The following is a 23,493-nucleotide window of genomic DNA, read 5'->3' on the forward strand; positions in this document are numbered from 1 at the left end:
CAGCATCCTCAGGCCCGCGTGTGTCCCTGTAACGTTCAGCAGTCCATTTTGGGTGGGGCAGGAGCCCCCTATTGTGCGGGACCTGACCTGCTGCATCCTTTTGTGCTGTCTGCCTGGCTTGTGTGGCTACTTGAGTTTGCCACCACGTCTGTGCCGAAGGGACCAAGTCTCCTAGGGACCACTTTGCTCAGTTCTAGGGTTACAGGAGCCCTCGCCTTAGTCTCCTGTCACAGGAATAAGACACACATAATTCACAAATGGAGAGTCTCTAATTCAGTAAGTAAATCACTGTGACCCAAGGGCATCTAAACACCCGCTTTACAAATGCAATGCCCGCCAAAGGGCATCCAGCTGTGGGAGTCTGCTCATGCTTTCCTGTTTGCACAGATGAGCATGGATGTTTTATACCTAAAATGTCACACAAATAGGTAAGCAACTGATAGGCCTAAGTAGAGAGTGCCTTCTGCCATATGTTTAAATGAAACAGAAAAAGAGAATGTTATCTGTTCTTATAGGTCTTGTCCAACTATCCAGAAAATCTTCATCAATAAAAGTTTCATCCCTATCAAAGGAATCAAGCCTTTGTCTAGAATGGGGGGCCATGAACCCCTTACTCTTCCTGGGTCCCCTTTAGTGACCCCCACAATGTCTTGGAAATCGAAGGGCTACGTGTTAGCTGATTAATCAAGTATTTGAACAACTCAATTGAATCTGGATATTCTATGCCAGTGGAATATTCATGTTACAGCCAAAATACTTCAAATAGTTGGAACTCAGGCTTTTAGCAATCATACTTATTAGTAAAATGACCAAAAGCCACAATAAAAGAAAATAAAAACAATAAGATACAAAATAATAAAATAGAAAAAACCTCTTTGCGTCAGTTGAAGTTTGTTGTTAGTGCCATTGAGTGGATTCTGACTCCTAGTGACCCTGTGGACAGCAGAGTGGAGCCCTGCCCGGTCTTTCTGTACCATCCTCTCACCTTCCGGTGCTCTATCAGACAATGCTCCCCTGCTTGTATTTGAAATACTGGTGGCAGAGCTTTCCGCATCAAGGCAACGCGAAGCCACCGCAGTGTGACAACCAACAGGTGATTGGTGTGGCTCCCCAAACCCAGGCCACGCTGGTGAGAGGCCAAATCTTAACCACTAGACCATCAGGGCCGGCTATCAGTTGAAGCAGAAACTACAAACTCCCCGTGATAAACACCGTGTCCTTAGCTCTAAGCCACTCACAATCCTTACTCAAATCCAGGTTGTTCTTAATTTATATATAACCAGCCTCGTTATTCATATGTCTAGTTCTCTCTGGATTAGAAGACAAATATTCACACTGAGAAGCATTGCTATTATAGGTAAATGCACCAATAGTGGAAGAAATAAGAACTGACAATTGTCAGGAAAGAAAAAATAAAACATTGAGAACCACCAGGAACTAACATAAGAACTCAAAAGATATGGTAGCCTAGGGCTACTTAAAATGGTAGAAAATCTCCCATAGAACCCTGAAAATATCACCGTACTACATCACAATTTATGATGTTTGCTCTTCTTAAGAAGGAAGAAGGTTATGTAATAAATTTTAAAGAAGTTCTATACAAAATGGTCAAAGTTTCAAAAAATAAATGCTCAGCTTTCTGGAAACTGGCATTCCCACACTGACTCATTATTTCCTGACAATCTCAGATTGCTATTTTTAGTCATTAAATCATTTTTTTCTATAAAAATTGTTTAAGAACAGGTGAGGCACAGAAGCCAGCCTTCCCCACCTCCCAGCCCTGGGCCAGATCTTGGAGACGCGGTCTCTATAATCGCTGCCCAGTGTCCACCTCATCTCAGTGTGAACATGGACTCCATTTACACACACAGTTTGCCTCAACCTTCTATTCCTCGGTGCTCCTTCCCATTATTTCTAAGAAATTCTACCCTGCCTCCAGGAGCAAAATGGGAGTACAAAATGAATCAGCACACAGGGTCTATCTCTTTAAAAACAGTGGCCACAAAGGCACACACACATTTCTCCTGTGTACACACGTCCACACACAGGACTCTCTCTGTATAAACTTCCAGGTAATTCTGCAAATGACGAGTCCTGTTGATCAGAGAACACGCTACTTAAAATCCCAGGTTGTGGGTGCAACACCAGTCTAGTTCATTTCTTCTTGTCTATTCTCAGGTCCACACTGCATGCGTCACTGCATTCGTCACCTCATTCTGCTGTCACATAGTCCTGCTCTGCCAGTAACAAGTGTGAAGTGGAGGAGGAGAGGAGGAGAAAGGGAAATGGAGAGTGAATGCACTGAGAGGGTGAATGAACCAAGTTCACTTGAAAACCCGTAGTGGGTCTCTGCACCCAGAGTGGGGGACGTGACATCACTGCCCTGGTCAGAGAGCTGGGTGTGCACCTGTCCTGAGAAACTCGGAAGAGGCTGGAATGAGTCTTGACCGAGAGTAAAGGGGCCTGGAGACAGGTGTCCCGGAGGAGGCTTCGTTCAGACAAGCCCTGAGGATAGAGCTGGGAGGTGGGGATTCTTCCAGGGTAGAATTGGCAGCAGGTAGAGCTGACTGGGGTTCAGGCTGATTTCGGGCTGTAATGGAACCTCACACGTACACAAGCATCTATCTCCCCATGAGAAGAACTGGCATGGGCACCATCTTCTCAGGAACTCCTCTTGGGCAGCATTTTCAGGGGCATAAAGAGCTTTTCTCCAAGTCCTTAAATCCACTCTAGAGGCAGAGGCTGATCTTGGGACAGATGGGGGACCAAGGTCCAGAGACCCTTTCTCAAGGCCCCTGGACTGCACAGCTAGGACTCGAAGCCACATCATCTGACTCCAAGTCCAACATCTTCTGGGGACCCCAAAACTTGGTAATACTAAACGTAATTTGTTATCTATGCTCTAGCTCAGTAAGGAAATAAGGCTATGCTTAGACTAGGAAGATGTACTGGACCGGGTCCCAAGGGGTGGTTGCAAGTTTCTCTAGGGCAGGAGTTGTTGGCAAATTTCTCCTGCAAAGGACCAGCTAGTAAACGCTTTAGTTGTTCGGGCCACGTGGTTCCTGTCAAAGCTCCTCAACTCTGCCTGGCTTAGTAGTGTGAAAGTGGCCCTAGATGACACACAAACGAATCGACGTGTTTGTGTACCAACGGAACCTAGTCGCAGAAATGGGCAGCACTTGGACTGGGCCTGTGGGCTGCAGTTGGCCCACCTACAGGAGGGTTTGCTTTCTGAGACCATGGAGATTGTTAACGGGAGCATGGAGCGTGGACCGAGAGAAAGACTTTGGGTTCAACTTGGAGAAGACTGGCTAGATGTCAGAAAAAGTCCTGTGGGGGTTTCCAGGGTCCCTAACGTTTCTTTCCCAAATGTTAGACAACTTGACTGTATAATACCAGGTCTCAGAAACTACGCAGGCTGCTGTGGTGAGGAGGCTGCCGCGGGGAGGAGGATGCCGCCGGGGCGGGGGGGGGGGGCTACCGCGCGGGGGAGGCTGCCTCGGGGAGGAGCACACGTGAGGGGAGAGAGGTAGGTGACAAGCAGTTCAGAGCAGCGTGCTGAAAGCCTTGTCCGAGGTGGGACTGGGCGCGGCAATGACACGGAGGAAGAACGCTGAGCCCAGAGTGGGTCGGGACCAGAGAAGTCTCCGTGGGGAAATCGATGATGCTTAAATATTGGGGGCATGAAAGGAGAGAGCAGACAAGGGCCTGGCGTCTATGCAGACAGAGCTTAGTGAAAACAGCCCGAGGGAGAGAACTGTCATGCGTGTGCAGCACCGCAGAAGGTCTTTCTTACCACAGTGGGAATTTTGAGGTAGAGGATGGCAAAAATGAGACTTGAAAGGCAGGGCCAGGCCACAGGGGGTTTTATAGCTGCGCAAAGAAGCTTTGCTTCTGTCTGAGAAGCAGAGGCCTCAACATTCTTCCCCCTGAGCCCTCTGCTTGCCCCCTAAGCATGAGCTTCAAGCCTGTGGCCAGTGAGCCCTGGGGAGGGGCTTCCCGCCAGTGCCAGGGTGGGCCGGGCTCTCCAGCACAGTGCATAAAGGGTCATTCTAATGTCCCCGAGGGCTGTTCCTGGACAGATCCCCTCCACTGACACAGTCAGTGTTGACTCTCCGTGGAGGCTCTTTGCTGGGCCCGGGTTCCCACCAGAGAGACCCCAGACACTTGTGTGCCCTGGTGCTCTGATGCTCGCTGCCAGGCTGATGAAAGGACCATGTCAACGGGACAGCATGGGCTCCTCATCCTGTGATCCACTTGGGGAAGAGAACATTCTATGCTATGGCAACAAATGGGCCCACCCTGGCTGCACATTAGAATCATCTGGAAACCAAAAAGTACCCATTCTTGGTCCCTTCCAGACCAAGTCAATCAGATCTTTGAGAAAGGGGTCCAGTGTCAGTATTCCATGGGGTGATTCTCATGTGCATGCAGGGTTGAGAGCCCTCACCATCGTCTTGCCACCCTCTGTGCCAGGACAGCAGCCCATCTGCCCCAGGTCTCCCTGGCAGGTCCCCACCCTGCCTGTGCCTGGATCTGCTTTATCCAGGACAGGAGCACCATGGGGCTAGACCAGAGCTCCTCTACCTTCAGCATACATACAAGTCACACGGGAATCTTATTAGAATGTGAATTCTGATTGGGTAAGTCTGGCGTGGGCCTGAGAATCTGCATTTCCAACATGCTCCCGAGTGATGCCCATCTGCTGGTCCGAGGACCACACTTCAAGTAGCAGGACAATAGATTAGAGCAGCGCTTTCCAACAGTAGTTCCTGGTTACAGGCTGACATAGGGGTCTCCTCAACCCTGGTGGGCCACCCCTGCCTGCAAGCAGCTTCTCCACGTACCCTACAAGCATTACTCTTTAATTTGTGTGCGAGAATGTACAGTAGGTGGGAAACTCTTGGATCTATAAGGCACTTCAGGCTGAGAGGGAGACCTAGGAAGTGGACGATGCGGGGAAGAAAGTCAGGAGCCAATGGTCTACAGGCGGGAGCATTCAGTGAGAAGGTATGGCGAGGTGTTAGAGAAGCTGAAGGGCCAGGGGAGACTTCCTGGAGGAGGTGTGATCTGGGGGACCCTGGGAAGAGGGAGAAGGACTCTGCGGGAGAAGACAGAGGTGAGAAGAGAAACGTATCTGCGAAGGCTCAAACCCTATTCCAATGGCTTTGCCACCTTCATGGTCTCCTTTGTGGTCCTTCCTCTGGGGTCATAAGTTCTGTTACACTGCACAGATATGTATATTTTTATTTCTAATTCCTACTGTTCTGCTACCGTGCTATATACGTTTTTGTTCAGATTTTTGCTTGTGTAGGTTGTGCAGTGTGACATGTCCTTTTCTTTTACAGTCTGATGAGCTCCTATCGGTCCTTTAAAACCCATCTTAAATTATGTACTATCTCTATTCTGTTCCTGAACCATTTACTTCAGGCCACACTTATAGTTTTCTCACCTACGCTCTTGCGTCTATCGATCCTCAGTTCTGTACCAGATTCCTCACTGTGCAGCATGAATATGTTTCAGTGCTTCCAAATTCCCATCAGATGTAAATCTTTTGGAATCAGGAAAAAGATACTGGAATTCCCAAGAATTCTAGGGTATTCTTGAAATCACAAATTACTCTGTATTTTTTATAACACTGTATTCGTGTGGTTTTCAATAATGCGTGACCAAAATAATAAACAGTGAATCATTTTTCTGTGATTGGGTTATATTAAAAGAGATTTTCTGTTAAAAATATATATTGTAATAAATACATGATTCATTATCATGAGCCCATATGATGTGACAAGATTATGTATTTCAATAACAAGTAAAAATTATCTCTACCTAATATAGATATTTGATAATAAAAAACATTAAAACAAAGGTATATTAACACAAAATAAATGCCTAATAAAAATTACTTTAAAAATGAAAGATACTATCCTAAATATTTAATATTTGAGATTGTCATTCTTAAAATGAAATGTTAAAGCAAGCAAAGTATTAATTTCCCTACCCTATGATCTTGATCTTACTCTCACGTCAAATATCCCAGACATAGAAAAATTTCTTTCACTTTGTGTTAACATGGGTTAAATTGTTGTCAGTATATCCAAAAGTATCTTCAAGTTAGATGTGACCACAGCATCTCTTCATATGAGCTCATTTCCTATTTTAATGATGAAAATATTTTGTTTGCCTGTCCCTGTCTTGGTTTTGCTCTTGAAAAAAATATTGCCTTTGCATATTCTAATTTTAATGAGTTTCTGATTTTATGGCGAAGTATCACAAAAACATTCTCACTGTCTCTTTGAATTTCTTCCTTCACAATATTTACAAAGAACTATATAGCCTGTAATAGACACCCAAACACCGGAAAACGCCAGCAAGAGAGAGTGTTGGGTTCATCTTAATTCTCCCACCATAGCATGATGCTTGACACATAGCAGCTTCTTGTAAAAATGATATGCTGTGTTTTCTTTCTGTGGCGCATTAAAATGCTTGGTCTGTGTGCCAGAAAGTGTCCTCAAACCTTGGATGATATACAGTAATTGTTCAAAACGGCTCAGATAAATGAAGAATGCCGTAGAATTCAGAGGAAGAAGAGACTGGACTGTGAAGTCAGCAGCCCCTGAGGACCGTGGCAGGGCCGGGGAGAGCCCAGAGGAGGAGGAATCTTCCAGCTGGAGACTCAGCACGGGGGCTCTGGGAGGAGAGGCCAGCGGCTGAGCAGAGGCCACGGGAAGGGAGGAGGGGATGGTACCTCAGATGAGAGCCCGCCCACCTCAGCACTGTGATTTTAGAGTCCCCCAAACTGTGTCTTGTTTCTAACATGTGGCCTGGGCCCGAGAGCACCCTCCAGCAGGCCAGCCCCAGCCCAAGCTCACTCTGGGAACCACTCCCGAGAAGGTTTGCTCCCGGCCTTGGTCCTGAAAAAAGACTTCTCGCTGACTCATTAGCTCAGGTGGAAGCTCTTACTTATAAGATGTCGCCTTGGGCCGGCCCCGTGGCTTAGCGGTTAAGTGCGTGCGCTCCGCTACTGGCGGCCCAGGTTCGGATGCCGGGCGTGCTCCGACGCACCGCTCCTGCAGCCATGCTGAGGCCGCGCCCCACGTACAGCAACTAGAAGGATGTGCAACTATGACATACAACTATCTACTGGGGCTTTGGGGGACAAAAAGGAGGAGGATTGGCAATAGATGTTAGCTCAGAGCCGGTCTTCCTCAGCAAAAAGAGGAGGATTAGCACGGATGTTAGCTCAGGGTTGATCTTCCTCACAAAAAAAAAAAAAAGATGTCGCCTTGTCCCCTTCCCTCAGCTGAGCCCCTTGGTGCACTCAGCTGCTTGTTCAGAGGGCAGTGAGTGGAGGTGGAGGAGGTCAGGGGACCTGGGTCTGAAGGGGGCGGGGAGACAGCAGCAGCCTCCAGCCTCAGACCAATCAGAACACGAGGTGCAGCAGCTGGGCGAGGACAAGAGGCGTCTGCTCTGCCCGTGCCAAGCCGGCTCTCTAGCGACTCGGGCAGCATCGTTCCCACCCGCCATCGCACAGGAATCCCACAGACCGTGGAGAGCCCGGATAACCTGCCCTGAGGGATGGAACCGCGCAGCGGGAGAAGAAGCAGCCTGGAGGCCGGCTTCCGGTCCTGGCTCCACTCCCAAGGAGCCAGGACACCTGTCGTCAGTGAAGAGGTGAAATGGGCTCCCCTTTGTGCTGATGACAGACAAGCGACGAACCAGAGCGCTCATTTACCATAAGAGGCAATCCGAATGCGTTTTGGAGCATTTGAATCTGAATTTCTCCCACTTGTCCAGTTTTCCTTCTGAATAAAGTAGAAAACCAGAGGAAATAGACAAGGTGTTAACTTTTCTTGTGTGTTGAAAATTGTGGGGATGATCTTTAATTCTCCTCTTTCCCTCAACATGCCGACACTCACCACCCCCGGGGCCTCAGCCCAATCCAATCCATCAGCGAGGCTCATGGACTCCAACACGCATCTGTCCCAGGACACTTCTCCCCCTAGGCCAGGGCACCATGGTTTCCTGCCAGGTCTTCTGCAACAGCCTCCTACTCGGTCTCCCTGGTTCCGTTCCTGCCCCCATCCAGCCCATGCTTCCCCAGAAGCCAGCATAATCTTGTCAAAGCACAAATCAGGTCATATCACTGTCCAGTTGTAAAACCTCTCAGCACACTTTTAATAAAACACAAATTCCTTACTGTCCCTGCCTTTCCCTGACCCCTGTCTGGACGGCAGCCCCCTCCTTCACTTAGCCTCAGCAACATGGCTGGCCTTCCTTCTGATCCACAAACAAGCCCTGCATGGTCGACCCGATCGACCCCAGGACCTTTGCACTAACTCTCCCCTTGGCTTGGGTTGCTTTCACTCCTAAGGCTTCCTCTCATTCATAGCTCAGCCTAATGCTTACATCCTAAGTAGCCTCTCCTGACAACTTAGTCCAAAATCAACACTAGCCAGTCCTTATCGGAGCTCTCCCTTTTCATTCCATGTTTGGTATTCATAGTTATCTGATATTTTCCATTTTCCTTTGTTCCTTTGTCTAATTTTCTGTCCATCCTCCCCTGTGTAGCACAGGAGCTCCTGAGAGCACAGCCCTCATTTTTTCATGGCTTGTCCTCAGTACTTAAGAGCAGCGCCTGACACAGAGCAGATAAGCAATAAATATTTATTAAATGAATGAAAACATGGAGGCAGAAGCAACACCTGTAACGTTCCCCAACACACGCTGCCCTAGAGAGAAGAACACGTATTTTCAAAATATTCTCCATCTTCACAGAATTTAGAAAAATTCATTTTTGCTGCCACCCCCATTAGTAACGATCTCCTACCTGCCATGAGGGTCAGGCCCGGAAGGACACTCTTTCCTTAGAGCTTTGGGCAGTCTCCACCCACGGAGTGGCACTTTGCTCAGCTGAGACCTGTTTCTCTTTAATACTCATCCATCAGTTCACGAAGTCACCAAGAAAAAAGCCTTCCGCATCTCTTGCAGGTATCTGACGATAAGACCTAAGTAAGAAGGTAGGAACTAGGATCAAAGGGCTGGAATTCTGTCTTAGCGCTGCTGCCCGTCTTGGAGAATTATGTCCCTTCTCTGGACCTCCATTTCCTCACCTATAAAAAGAAGGAACTGATCCTGGGGAAATGGCTAAAAATATGTAGATGCGTGTGTCTGTTCATGCCTGGGAAGGACATGCTGCCATTAAAGTATATTTTAAAGAAAACTTGGATGACAAAGGAAAATGATTATGGTAAATTCAGGAATCGAAAATATAAAGATGATTCAAATTATGTAGAAAACTTTTAAGTTATTTGGGAAAATAATGAATGATTAGAGGTATTATCTTTACGTCGGGGGGGTTATGTATGGCTTTTATTTTCATCTTTCCTTTCTCTTTATTCTCTAAATTGTAATCAATAAGTATATAATTTTTCACAGTCCCTCCTCCCCCCAAATTAATAACCTTAAAATGAGAGAAGTTAACAAGCTAATTGCTAAGTTCCCTCTGGCCCTGACAGCCTGTGATTGCAAGCTCACGGCTTGTGGTGGTTGTAGATTGATCTGCAAGTGCCCCTTGGTGTGGGAGTGGGGTGGGAGTGAGGGACCAGATCCAGGACGGCCCCTCAAAACTTTGCATTCCCTGCACCCCAGGGATGCATTTAGGAATGGGTTTCCGAGTCAAATGGAGCCAAACAAGGGACATTGGGATTTTCCTTGAACTCTGGGGAAAGAGGTCTTCTTGTGTCATTGAGCTTATTAACTGGGATTGTCAGAGGTACATCTCTGCCACCCCATAGGGAGTGTTTGCTTGTGAATAAAATCAACTAAAAAAAGGCAGACCTGAGAGACAGAGAAAACCAACCAAACAAGCATAAATACCCATCGATTTCTGTTGACTTCTTTGAACCCCTGGATCCTGCTGAGTCAGAAGCACAATCATATTTTAATCCTCCTGGTTACCTGTCCCAATAAATTTCCTTTCTTGTCTAACCCAGTCTGAGATGCATTTGCCACAACTCATACGCACAGCTTGTCACCCAGGCGTCCTAACGCTGCCTTTCTCAAGAGCATGGGCAAAGGGCTGCAAAGTCCACCTGGACGGGGACATGGGACCACGGTGCCCAGCTCTGCCTTTTCTCACGTGCACGGCTAATTGGAACAGTGCTGTGTGTGCGCCCTGGCCCTACAGGGACAGTCTCCTCACTGTCCACGCCAGGGACATCAGGCTTTGATTCTGGGAAAAAGTGAGGATCTTACAGGCCTCTCTGTGCAAATGATCCCAGTCCTGATTGTAATGCACTGTCATGTGAGGCAAAGCAACGCTGGAATGAATCCTGGAAAAATGCAACTTATTTCCATGGAGTGTGTGACCGTCGCCACCCACTCCACAGTTCCGTCTTAGCTTCAATCTTTAGCCCAATCCTTTGGCTTCTGCCCTGTCCAGTCTAGTGCAGACCCAGGCTGGGGGTCATGGGGCCTGGAGGGAGGCTCTTGGTGCCTTCAACCAGGTGAACCTCTCTGCCTGTGGGGGGCCCTGTGCACTTGTCACACTCAGCCTTCTGAGCTGCAGGCCCCTGATTCCCTGAGACCTAGCATCTGGGCCTTGGGTCCCTGCTTTGGTTCTCTGGCTTTTGTTGTTGTTTCCTGCAGGTTTCCAGTCCTGTGGGGGGCCATGAAATTCTTAGAAGCCTCCAGAACCTTCCCCAGGGGTGGATGCTCTTTCTTTCTACCGCAGTTGGATGATGTTCTCCCTACTGTGCGCCAGACTCTAGGTGCACCAGCTGACAAAGCCATAGCCTCTGCCCTCCAGTAGCACCAATTAGTGGGGGGTGAGGATAATTACAGCACAATTCTGTGATAGAAACAACACAGGGTGCTTTCAGGGCGAGAAGAGAAGCACCTAAATGAGCCTCAGGATTCTTTTGGAGGAAACTACAGCTAAGCTTAGTCTTCAACAATGAATACAGGTAGTGGAGGTTGCCAGAGGGGGTGTTATAGGCTGAGGGTCCAGACAAGCGGAGGTGTGACGATGAGAACATCAGGAGCCAACAAGAGAATACGAGTGATGCATATGTGCTGCATGAAGCACGAAGCAGGGAGTTTCTGGAAACAAAGCAAGAGAATGGAGGCCATGGAGGCTGATGTCAGCCTGGTGGGTCACACACAGGAGGGAGCCTGAACACAGCCCTGAAGGCAGAGAGGGGACAATATGATAATATGGGGACTTGATCAGGAAAGTAACAGTCATATCTGCTTGTCCAAGAGTTCAGCTGGAGGCACCATTTGGATGAATGTGCTGTGTATTGAGACCAAAATATTTGCCTGATCCTGAGCTTTTCTAACGCCAGACCCCACCCAGGGGATCAGACGTCTTGGAGGTTGACCCCAACTCGGGTGCGGCTCAAGGCGATCACACGCATTTGGCCATTGTGACGGGATTTTATCCAGAGTGTTCCAAAAATGCCCTCATCTCAAAGCCCACAGTTTACCCCCATCTACTCTCCATCCCTCGGACCTGTCACTGGGGTCTCACTTAACCCAAAGCTCAGGCCACTGCGCCATGGTACCCACTGCAGTGCCCACACTAGCCTAATAGCTGTGCAGACCTCAACTAACGTAATCATCACAACACAACATTTTGCTCTGTTCATTTTGCAAATGCCCCCAAAGATTAACCGGCTTTTCTGAGATTACAGCCTGGACTTCATGGCCTTTCCAAATTTATACATTTTCTTGTCATTTTTTTCTGTTCCAAAGCACTGTGAGTCCATGAGCAGTTTTTAGGCATGCTGAGCACCAGACCCTGTGGCCAGGGCTCAGCAGACAAAGGTAAATAGAATTCGATTCTGTCCTCCAAGGAGCTCGGACCTGTCGCAGCAAATATTTAACCAAGAACCAAAACGCAGAGAGGTTAGAAGATTTTTTCCAACACCGCACAGCTTCCTGGTCACCCCAGAACAGGTTCTGAATTAGAACTCAGCACTCCAGACCCCCTGGCCTATTCTGTCAGCACCATCCAGCATTAATCTGGAGGCGCCGTAAGAAATCGCCTCTGGGGACATGCTAATCAGACTCTGCTCGGCTGCCGACACATCTGAATCTGAGCTAGAATTCCTCATCAGCTGGATGCTCTTGGAAACCGGCTCCCTGATTTTAGAGGTGGCTTTCTGACCAAACTGCATGATGAACCCAGCTCATGCTTTTTAAAAAGGAATTAGAGAAATGGAGAAAGGCATTCAGCAATCAATCTGTCTGATGGCAGCGTCCAGCCCCAGCAGACTGACTTTTCCCCAAACACACGGCACAGACAGGACCATACAGCCAGCAGCCGAATCCCAGAGCCTCGTCTCACCTGAGCAGAGTCTCGCCAGGCTCCTTTGTCACAGTAGCAGTGGGCTCCCAGCAGGGAGGGAGAGTCCTGTGTTCCAACGTGGCTTGTCTGGGAAGCACCAGTGCAGCTCCTAGTTTCCTTTCATGAGGCAGTCGTCAAAGCATCCTCCAGGCTGCAGAATGAAACCTGGATTTGGGAACCTTCTTCAGGGCTGGCAGGGGTGCTTGGCACTGCCTGGCACGAACAACCACGTCCGAGCTCCAGCCAGACTGCTGACCTGGCACCGGTGCTGTGTGATATAACGCGCTCGCACAGGGAGCCTTTAACTGTCTCGTCCCCAAGCTCAGAGCCCTTGAGTCTCTCTTACATGCACGCGCCTGCGATGCCACTGTTCTGACTCCCGAGCTTCTCTCTGCCAGGGCACCAGTCATTCAGGGGTTCACAACCCGACCTCTGCAAAAGATACCAGCCAAGAATTTATCATTTTAAGCAAAGTAATTATTAATCCCAAGGCCTCTAAGTTCCTCTCTTTTATTAGTAAGCCAATTAAAATATGTTTTCACCATTAAGATTATTTGTAAAGATTGTAGTGTTTTTCCATAAATACCTATCAATTGAAGTCATTTTATTCTTTGGAAAGAAAAATCCAGCCACCATTCCTTCATTCCCATATAACATACTGTTCTCATTTAATTTATATGACTTTAAACTCCAGATGGAAAGGATATGGTTGACTGGGGAGACATGGATATTTTAAAAAAATGTAACTGTGTAGGAAATTAATAATGCACGTTAGAATATGGATTATGTTGTTGGAGGAATGCAAGAGACACGGAAAGAGGGCACAGAACTGAGACTAGGAAGACCTGGGTTCCAGTTCCAGATCTAATACGCACTTAACTGTACAGATTTGTGCAAGCGATTTGGTCCTTGGCTTTAACATCCTCCTGGGCTTGCAAGCAGTTAGACTAGTTGATTGCCAAAGACCCTTCCAGCGTCACCACTCTAATAGATTTTCTTTTCTTGAACCAAGAAAAGAGAAGCTATCTACTTGCAGTTTTGAAGGCAGTAAACTCGTCTGCTGGGGTCTTCATTAGAGTCCCTGGAGACTCACAAGCTTCAACTCGTTGGCCTGCCTCTCCTGAGCCCTGCAACCTGGACAAATCTTGGAAAAGATGGACGTATCTTCATCCACAAGATGGGAAAATATTACCTGCCGCCGGAGCTGATACATTTGCTGTAAGAATTAAATGAGACGTTCCATGCAAACCACCTAGAACAGGGCTCAGCCCCTGGGCCGTGCTCAGTACGTTTGCTGTGATTATTACCCTGTTCTGAGATCCTGGTTCCACCACAGCTTCCGTGCTCGTGTACGATCTCTCCAGTACTGGACATGCAGATCTCTTGTTGTAGACACTTAGGAGTCCTAGTCTTATTGAGAGAGGATCCTGCTGATGCTTGTGACTATAAGGCCACATCTCTGCATTTAGAAAGCAGGATCATGCCTTAACAAAAACAAACACACAAACAAACAACATTTATTGAGCATTTACTATATGCCAGGGCATTATGTAAAGCCCTTTTCTATACTATCTTCTATGTTTCAGGGCACCATGTATACATTTTCCTTTCAATAACCCTTTAAAATATCCCCAATCATACAACAAGTTAATACTAATGTAGAAAAATTACATACTTTGAACAAAGTGGTAGATCTAATTAGCGGTGAATCTACAATAGGAGCCTAGGAAGGCTGACTCAAAATGTTCCCAATGGGTGAAATCATTCATCCTATCAATTACCTGAGGAAAAGGAGGATTTCAGCCAGAAAGTGGAAACTGAGATGAGGCTTTACATAGGAGGGAAAGAGGGGTTAGCTTCTCTTCAGTCTTTCTTTTTTCATGTATAACGGTGATCTCCGACATTTTATTGGTTCACGGAACTTATAAAAATTTTTTAAGTATGGATCCGGAAAATATTTATTGATATGTTCATTATATATATTCCATACTGAATAATAATAATAAATAGTGACAACAACAATAACAACTGAGGACCTGACCCTAGAAGGAAAGCGTCTTTCTGCCTCCAGCCGTTTTCGGGGTCACTCCACTGACCTCCGTGGACAAAGCTTAACGTTCCTCCAGCCAGCGAAGGAGACACGTTTGCGGAGTCCAGCTCCAGCAGCACACAGCAGGGCAAAGAAGGCTGGACTGGGAGCTGGGAGACCATGCTCGTGCTGGCATACGACCCAAAGATAAATGCTGGAGAAGCGGAAATGCAGATGGGCAGAGAGGAGCCACTTCTCCTTAAGAGAAAAGTCATGATGCACTGACAACCTCAGAGATTTTGTGTTTTAGGATTAAAAAAAAACGAAAAAGGAAAAAACAACAACAAAATCCTCCTTCTCTCCACTAACCTATCTGCGGTTCATGATCCTTAAATCAGAAAATTGTGCTGACCTGTCCAATATGTGGGTCACGGTGCCAAAGATCTTTTTTTTTTTTTTGTGAGGAAGATCATCCCTGAGCTAATATCTGACAGCACTCTTCCTCTTTTTGCTGAGGAAGACTGGCCCTGGGCTAATGTCTGTGCCCATCTTCCTCCACTTTATATGGGATGCCGCCACAGCATGGCTCGACAAGCAGTGCGTTGGTGCGCGCCCGGGATCCAAACCGGAGAACCCCGGGCCGCTGAAGCAGAGCATGCGCACTTAACCTCTTGCGCCACCAGGCCAGCCCCCAAAGATCTTTTATAGTCGTTGGAAGATGTCTTTATGTCCATCTGCGGTGTTCATTCCCCAATAAAAGGGACCTCAGTGTCCTAATCAGTTCCTACTAGTTCTGAGTATTGTTAAATTTATACATTTCAGTCCAGTTTTCTTCACATAACTTTACACAAGCTGTTCCTCTTTCATAGTAAATTTTTGATGAGTCCAGGTTAACTAATGATGCCCCACCCCATTCCACTTCCATTTGTTCTACACCTTTCTATTATTACAATGAAGTCACCCTGATAGAATTATTCATTTACACGTACAGTAGTCCCCCCTTATCCAATGGAGATCCCAGTGGATGCCTGAAACCGCAGATAGTGCCAAACCATACATATATACTATGTTTTTTCCTATATATACATACTTATGATAAAGTTTAATTTATAAATTAGGCACAGTAAGAGATTAACAACTAATAATAAAATAGAGCAATTACAACAACATACTATAATGAAAGTTATGTGAACATGGTCTCTCTCTCTCAAAGTATCTTATTGTACTGTGTGCTCAGCCTTCTGCTTGTGATGATGTGAGATGATACAATGCCTCCGTGATGAGATGAAGTGAGGGAACGACGTAGGCAGTGTGACGTAGCGTTAGGCTGCTATTGACCTTCTGATGTAGCAAGAGGATGTATGACGGAGGATCACAGAGTCACCATGATGTACATGGTTGGTGTCAGCGGCAGACAATGTCAGTGGTTGGGGATCTAACAAAGGGATGATTCACGTCCAGGGCGGGATGAAGGGGGATGCTGCAAGGTTTTATCATGCTACTCAGAATGGGGTGCAATTTAAAACTTATGAATTATTTCTGAAATTTTCCATTTAAGATTTTCAGACTCTGGTTGACATTGGATAACTGAAACCATAGAAAGTGAACCCATGGATAAGGGGAGACTACTGCATATTTATTCTGTAGGGCCCTTTGGGACAAAGGCTGTGTCTTATTCACTTGTTTCCCTGAGTTCTGGTCTCGTGTTTCCTAACCTCCGCAATATTGAAATGTGTGACTGGATACTTCTCTTTTGTGGTGGGCTGTCCTGTGCACTGCAGGATATTTATCGGCACCCCTGGCCTCCACCCAGTAACACCCTCCTGGTTGAGACAACCAGAAAAATCTCCACACATTGCCAAATGTCTCCTGGGGACAAAATCAACCCCTCTTAAAAATGACTACTCTAGTCTGATTACTGAGTCGGAATTAAAATTTGAAAAAAGAAGTTGTTGAACAAATACCAAATTACAATAGAATTCATTAAATGTAACATAAGGTGCAGCTATTGGACAATTAATACCTATCAATTTATTTCTCAATGAAAGAGCAAACTACAAATTAATTTATTTAATTAGTAAATTGAACGAATATACTCAACATTTAGTATATTTTAAGTACTATGCTAGCCCTGAATGTAAAGTTGTAAGAAAAATAAATTTCTATCCTCATTGAAAGTGTTTCAAAAGCACCTACATACACAAATGCACATATATTCCTAGCTAACAAACACCATCATCAATCCGTGCATTGATTAATGTCTTTCACAAGTAACTGTTGTTCCTGCTCTGCGTCAGACACTACTGTGCCTAGTGCACAGATTACGAAGCAATATAAGACATGATTCCTGCCCTCAGGCAACAGCAGCTTGATAAAATCTAGTAAACAAATGAATGCAATAAAATATTATTTATTCATGCAATAAATATTTAGACAGAGTGCTGCATACCGGTAATATGATATTGAGCAAAACTGATACCATCTAATGCAGCTAACAGTCTAGAAAAGATAACACACAAAATGCGAAAAAAGGAAGGATATTATACAGGAAGTAAGGAAGACCACGGGGTCCAGGGTGTACCTGCCCTAGAGGAGGGGAATATTTGTGGTGATTTTAACACATACTCATAAAACGTGGAATCTAATTCACCTCCTCTCGAATATGGGCTGGCTTTAGTGACTCGATTCTAATAGAACGTGGCAGAAGTGACATCGTATGACTCGTGAGACTTGGGCGTTACAGATAGTACAGCTCTGTTTGCCTCTTCTATCTCAGGACGCTGCCCTGGGAGCCCAACCACAGTGTTGTAAGGAAGTTCAGGCAATATAATTTGGCTGTATATAGGCACACAGGCTGACAGCTCCAGCTGGGATTGTAGCCAATGGCCACATTAGTCACCAGACTTGTGAGCGGGTGAACTTTCCAATGACTCCAGCCTTCAAGTTGCCCCATCTCTGGCTTAATGGAGCAGAGAAGAGTCACCCCTACCAAGTCCTGCCCAAACTGCAGATTAGGTGAAATAAACGTCATTGTTTTAGACCAGTAAGCCTTGGGGTGGTTTGCTAGACAGCCATAGTAACCTTAACAATATCATATGGATTTGATAAAAATTCTGCACAGTTGTAGAGGGTGCACAAAGTCTACTTTGAGTAGTTCAGGCAAGATATCATAGGTAGTAATAGAGTTCTATCTTGACACATGAATGAGTGCCCCAATAAGTACTATCCAGGCAGAGAAGGAGGTGGCATGGCACACGATTTTAGCACAGGGACAAGTGTGAGCACAGAAATCAAGATAAGAACGAGCACGTCCATTCTGTGAAGTGTGAGCCCTTGGCCTGGCCTCCCCACTGCGGACAGGGCTGGAATGAAAGAATTAGAATAATAAAGCTAGATTCAGATATGGAAAGCTTTTAAAACATTTTTTTTGTTATTATGGAAAAGTACACATAACATAAAAGTTATCATTTTAACAATTTTATAGTGTGCAATTCAGTGGCATTTAGCACATTCACAGTGTTGTGCAAACATCACCACTATCTAGCTTTAAAACATTTTTCACCCCCAAAATACCTCATACCCATTTAGCTGTCACTTCCCATTCTCTGCTCCTCTCCCCACCCAGTGCCCCTGGCAACCACTAGTCTGTTTTCTGTCTCTATGATTGGTCTATTCTGGATATTTCATTTAAATGAAATCATACAGTAGGTGGCCTTTTATGTCTGGCTTCTTTCACCTGGCATAATGTTTTCAAAGTCCATCCACGTTTCAGCATACACAAGTACTTCGGTTGTTTTTATGACTGAATAAGATTCTATTGAATGGGTACACCACATTTGGTTTACCTGTTTATCAATTGATGGTCATTTGTGTTGTTTGCACCTTTTGCCTATTATGAGTAGTATTGCTATGAGCATTCTTATACAAGTTTTGTTTGAACACCTGTTTTCAATTCTTCTGAGTATATACGTAGGAGTGGAATTGCTGGGTCATATGATATTATGTATTTAACTTATTGAGGAAATTCCAAACTCTTTTCCACCGCAGCTTCGACATGTTACATTCCCATCAATAATGTATGAGGGTCCCACTTTCTCCACATCCTCATTTTTGTTATTCCTTGTTGTTATTATTATTATCATTGCCATCCCAGTGGATGTGAAATGGTATCTCATTGTGGTACCAATGAATTGTGATTTGCATTTCCCTAATGACTAAGGATGGCGAGCATCTTTTGATGAGCTGGTTGGTCATTTGTATATCTTCTTTGGAGAAACTTCTAGTGGAAAAGTTTTAGTCCTGCCTGTAGTTGGGACTTTACCTTGTAAACAGTGGAGAGCTCTTCACCATCGGAGCATCAGGATCAGATTAAATTTCAGAAAAATCAAAGTGGCTCCAAGATGAAGGACTACCTGAGGGAAAATGAGACTGGAAAGGAAGGGCGGCCAGTCAGAAAATCCGTGTAATAATCCCAGCAGAGATTCCAGGAGGAGTGAAGAACAAAGAAGGTAAGCTGTTTGCAGTTTTATTATACTTCCTGGTTTCTTCTTGATTCGTGAAGTTCTATAACTATGCTGGGGATGGATTTTACACGGTAGTGTTTAGGAAGATTATCAGGAGGAATTCTGGAAGCCTGAACAAGAAGGGATGTTCCACCATTTAGGTCCCTACAGGGATTCTCCTGCAGGGATTCTCCTGCAGGGATTCTCCTACACAGTCAGAGCTGAGCCTCAATTTTCACTTTTCTGGTGAAATAATATATGAAATTACACACTTAGAGTGAATTAAAATGTCACGGTTAAAACTGAGTGTCATGTAGTCTACTGGGAGAAACATTATCATTCCCTATACAAATTATGAGAAACAACGACAGAGATGCCCTCTCCTGTTGTGTGTTTACATTGCTCATTTCTCCCTCTGCATAAATAAGCCAGGAGAAATTAACCTGCTGTTCTTCAGGAAGAACAGAATTTGGTGCTTGCCCTGTGCTAAAGACCACAGATGACAGCTCATCTCTTCAATATTACTCTTTCAAACATCCTAACTTTTGAGACTCCTATACTAATTTAAAACATGTCTGTGTTCATCATTTTACAAAATAGCATTATTTATTTATTGTAATTATTAATAATAAATGTTTATAGAGGAACTTTTAAATGTTAAAACCATTGAAAAGCCTACCAGTCAGATATAACCACTGCTAACATTTCGGTATGTTTTCTTCAAGGTAAGTAGATAAAGAGAGAAAGCCCCAGGGCCGGCCCCGGGGCTCAGCGGTTAAGTGCGCGTGCTCCGCTGCTGGCGGCCTGGGTTCGGATCCCGGGTGCGCACCGATGCACCGCTTCTCCAGCCATGCTGAGGCCACGTCCCACATACAGCAACTAGAAGGATGTGCAGCTATGACATACAACTATCTACTGGGGCTTTGGGGGATAAAAAGGAGGAGGATTGGCAATAGATGTTAGCTCAGAGCCGGTCTTCCTCAGCAAAAAGAGGAGGATTAGCATGGATGTTAGCTCAGGGCTGATCTTCCTCACGAAAAAATAAATAAATAAAGAGAGAGAAAGCCAGAGATGCATAGAAATATAGACGTGTGGATTTTTAAATACAGAGATGTAGATATTAACCTATGTGGTTTTTGTGCCTCTCTCTTTATTTTCCTTTTCTTTTTCTTTATTCATTAGTGTGTTTGGTTTTGTGCTCACAGCACTGGAGGACTCTGACTCTCATCAACATAGTTCCTTCCTGGATTCTCTTTCCAAATGCCCAAGTCACATTAGATGGTGTGGGATATACCAAGTGTCTACACAAAGTGTCTTGGCCAGAAACATGGATGAAGAATGATTTCCCCCAGAAAGTAAGACAGAAAGAGGTGAAAAGAGGCGAGATCTGCAGGTTCTGCTCCTTGCTCTCTGATGCAACAACCCCACATCTTCAGGGAAATGCGGCCCCAAGATGTGTCCAACCTGGGCACCCAGGAACTTTGGTCCTGAGTGTGACTCCAGGTGGCAGAGGGCCCCACAGGTGTGAAGGCCCTGGGTGCTGGGGTGTTTCACATCTCAGCAACAGCTTCTGTGGGTCAATGATCCAGCACTCTGCTCTGCACCAAAACCTTGGCAAGACGCTAAAACTGTGGACAACCCCGAAGAAAAGCAAGCCTGCAAAGGCCAGAGGCTGCGCGCTATGACCCTGAGGAAGTGAATCTCAACCAGATAACAAGTCGTGGCATAGACAATAAAGAAATTACATTACACCTGGATTTGTGGCCTGAGAAGCAGGTATGAAATATTGCACATACTTGGATGCAATTTCTGTGTATCCAGCTTTTGGGCCCTATTTCACTTTAACGTCCAACACAATAAATAGTACTTCAAGCTCAATTCCAAAAGTTGTATAACATTCAATCATATAAAATTCCTCAAATGATATACATCTGATAATTGTTTCGTTCTTTTGAAGGTATTAGAGAAGAACCTACTACCTCTTTCTGCTAACCTATATGTCAAATCCCCAACAGTAGTGATTGCTTAGACTTGATTCAGCCTAGGAAGCCTTTCCTCAAAGGATACCTGAGCAGAGACCCTGTATGTAAAGCAGGCAAGGGTGAAAATGTGTGAGCGCCATAAAATATGGTTCCCAGATACCACAGGTCCTGGAAAATCACGTGGCTGATCTGTGAGTGTCCCAGCCTTTGGATGGATGTAGGGTAGAATTTCCTGGAGGCCAGGAAACCGCCTTAAATACCTGCAATGCCCCTCACTCCTGAGCTCAACTCTGGTGCCCAGAGCTCAGCAAAGTCTTTGGCCACCAGGTAATAACCTCAAAGCTCCCAGGCCTCTCTCCTCCACTGGCACAGGATCATAGTCACAAAGCCACAGGGTAAAGTCCCACAAAGCGCCCATCCTGTGTCGCTTTTTCCCCTTTCACCTGGTCCACGTTTTATTTGCCTTCTCTGTCCCTCCAACTTTGCAAGACACAATAATCACTTTGTGAATGTCATTATCCTCAGGCAGTTTTGACAAGTTATTTTCTCCTTCAGGTCAGATATGTTATTACACCCATCCTGGGAGAAGATTTTTTTTTCCAAGTAACTTATATTGATGTGTGGCCCAGTATCATTTAAACAAAACCACACATGTAGCTAAAAAATTTAAGTTTAAATCTCAGCTCTACTACAAACTAATCACACTTACCTTTGGTGTATTGCTCAAACTATGTAAATCTCAGCTTCCTCATCTATGAAATGAAAAATAATAACACACAGCACACGGAGCTGTTAAAAGGATTAATGAGAAATCATATGCAAAGCACCTGGACTGGCGTCTAGCAGAGAAGAGGTGTTGACCTGCACTTCTTTCCCTGATCTGAATTGGTTTCCTCGCTGAAAAATGAAAAATAACTGTCCTGTCTTGCAATGTTATTTCAAGTCACTCTTTCACCAATCCCATCAAGAAAGCAAAATAATACTTTAACTTGTATGAAATGATACAACTCTTGTAAATGAGCTTTGTAAAGTGTGAATCATTATGCAATGCAAATTAGTACAGATCTTTAGTCTCTTTAGTTGCCAGGACTCCATCCATCCTCCTCCTCCCATTACTGAATCCATCAGTGTAAAACATAAAGAAACCGCAAAAAGGCAGCAAAAATATTTCATTCTGGTGACTCTATGTTTTATAAACACAAATGGTTTCTGTGTTGATGAAATTGTCTTTGTGAAGACAGCATAAGCTGATCTAGTATTTTCGAGAAACTTTGGATATTCTCAGTGCTAGATGTGGTTCTCCCTTTTCTAGTGATACACCTGGGAGTGGGCTGCAGGAGAATCTCGAGTGCCCTCCGGGTGTTCCCTCTATGTGATCTCAGAGACAGGGGCTCCTGGGGTGGGATGAGCCTTCTATCAACCTGAGAGCACCCCCAGCAGACTCTGGAGCTGGGCTGTAAGACAGGCCTCTTGCTGGCGTGGCTCAGAAGCCGAGCTCTGCCCTTGAAGTGACCTGCTTTTTTTCCAGCCTCCCTCATCTTTCATTCAGTCATCGCCTGCTCTTCGATTGCCCACCACCAGCTTCCAAGCATGTCCGTTAGCTTACCACCTTTCAAAGGACACAGGATGTGCTTTTTCCTCCAGGGTTCCCAGGCAGATTCAGAGAGATGAACAACGCCCGTGAATATTTAATGAAGAAATTAATGTGGCAAAGTAAGAATTCCTAGAACTTGGGGGTAAGGTCCCAACCAGCTGATTTTAATTTTCAGTGAGATGTTTTTCTTTCTGGCTTCCCCCAATCTGAAGTCAGATGCAGATAAAAAATACTGAACACAGATCATCTGGCCAGTTCTGCACAAAGTATGCTGTGATCCTCTGCACAGCAACGTTTTAGCAAGAGCCAGTGAGGTAGTCATTACTATATGTATGTTACAGATGAGTAAACAAAGATTCAAAGAGTTTAAGTAAATTGACCAATGTTGCACAGCTAGTAAGTGCAAGAACTAGGATTGAAACTCAGGTTATCTGGCTCAGCCCCAGTGCTATATGCCTGGAAGTTTATAGACTTGTTGGGTATTGCATATTCTGTGCGTAGTCTAAAAATGGAATTGCTTTTAGTTTGCATCATAATTAGTTCATAACCATTGACCTAATGTGCTGTCTCATTTCCTGCTCTGAATTAGAAATGAGAAGAAATTGAAGCAACCTATTGTTATTCATTTTTCCTACTCTGTTGTGGTCCTTGCAAATTTTCAATTACCCAAATCATTTCATTTTTTTAACTGCACAAGCCACTATCAAAATGACCTGGGTTATGGGTATATGTGTACGGCACCATGCGTTGTAACATTATTACCATCCCTTGCCATTTTAGAAAATAGGTCTCAAAATGCTATTGCTTCTTTATAACTTTAAAGACATTATTTCCAATCCTTTCGGGCTTCAAGGTTCTTGGTGTGAAGTGGAGGTTCTGAATTCCACCTGGCCCTTGCAGAACCGCAGCACACAGTCCGCGCCTGCTGTGACTGGCCTTCGTTGCTGAAAGAGGCCCCTGTAGCTCTGCAAAATGCCTCCTGACTGGTGGGCTGCAGCCTGCCCTTGTTCCAGCCCAGGTTTAAGATGTTGGTT

The sequence above is a fragment of the Diceros bicornis genome, chromosome 12, assembly GCF_020826845.1.
Source record: "Diceros bicornis minor isolate mBicDic1 chromosome 12, mDicBic1.mat.cur, whole genome shotgun sequence".
In the NCBI taxonomy this organism is placed as follows: domain Eukaryota; kingdom Metazoa; phylum Chordata; class Mammalia; order Perissodactyla; family Rhinocerotidae; genus Diceros; species Diceros bicornis.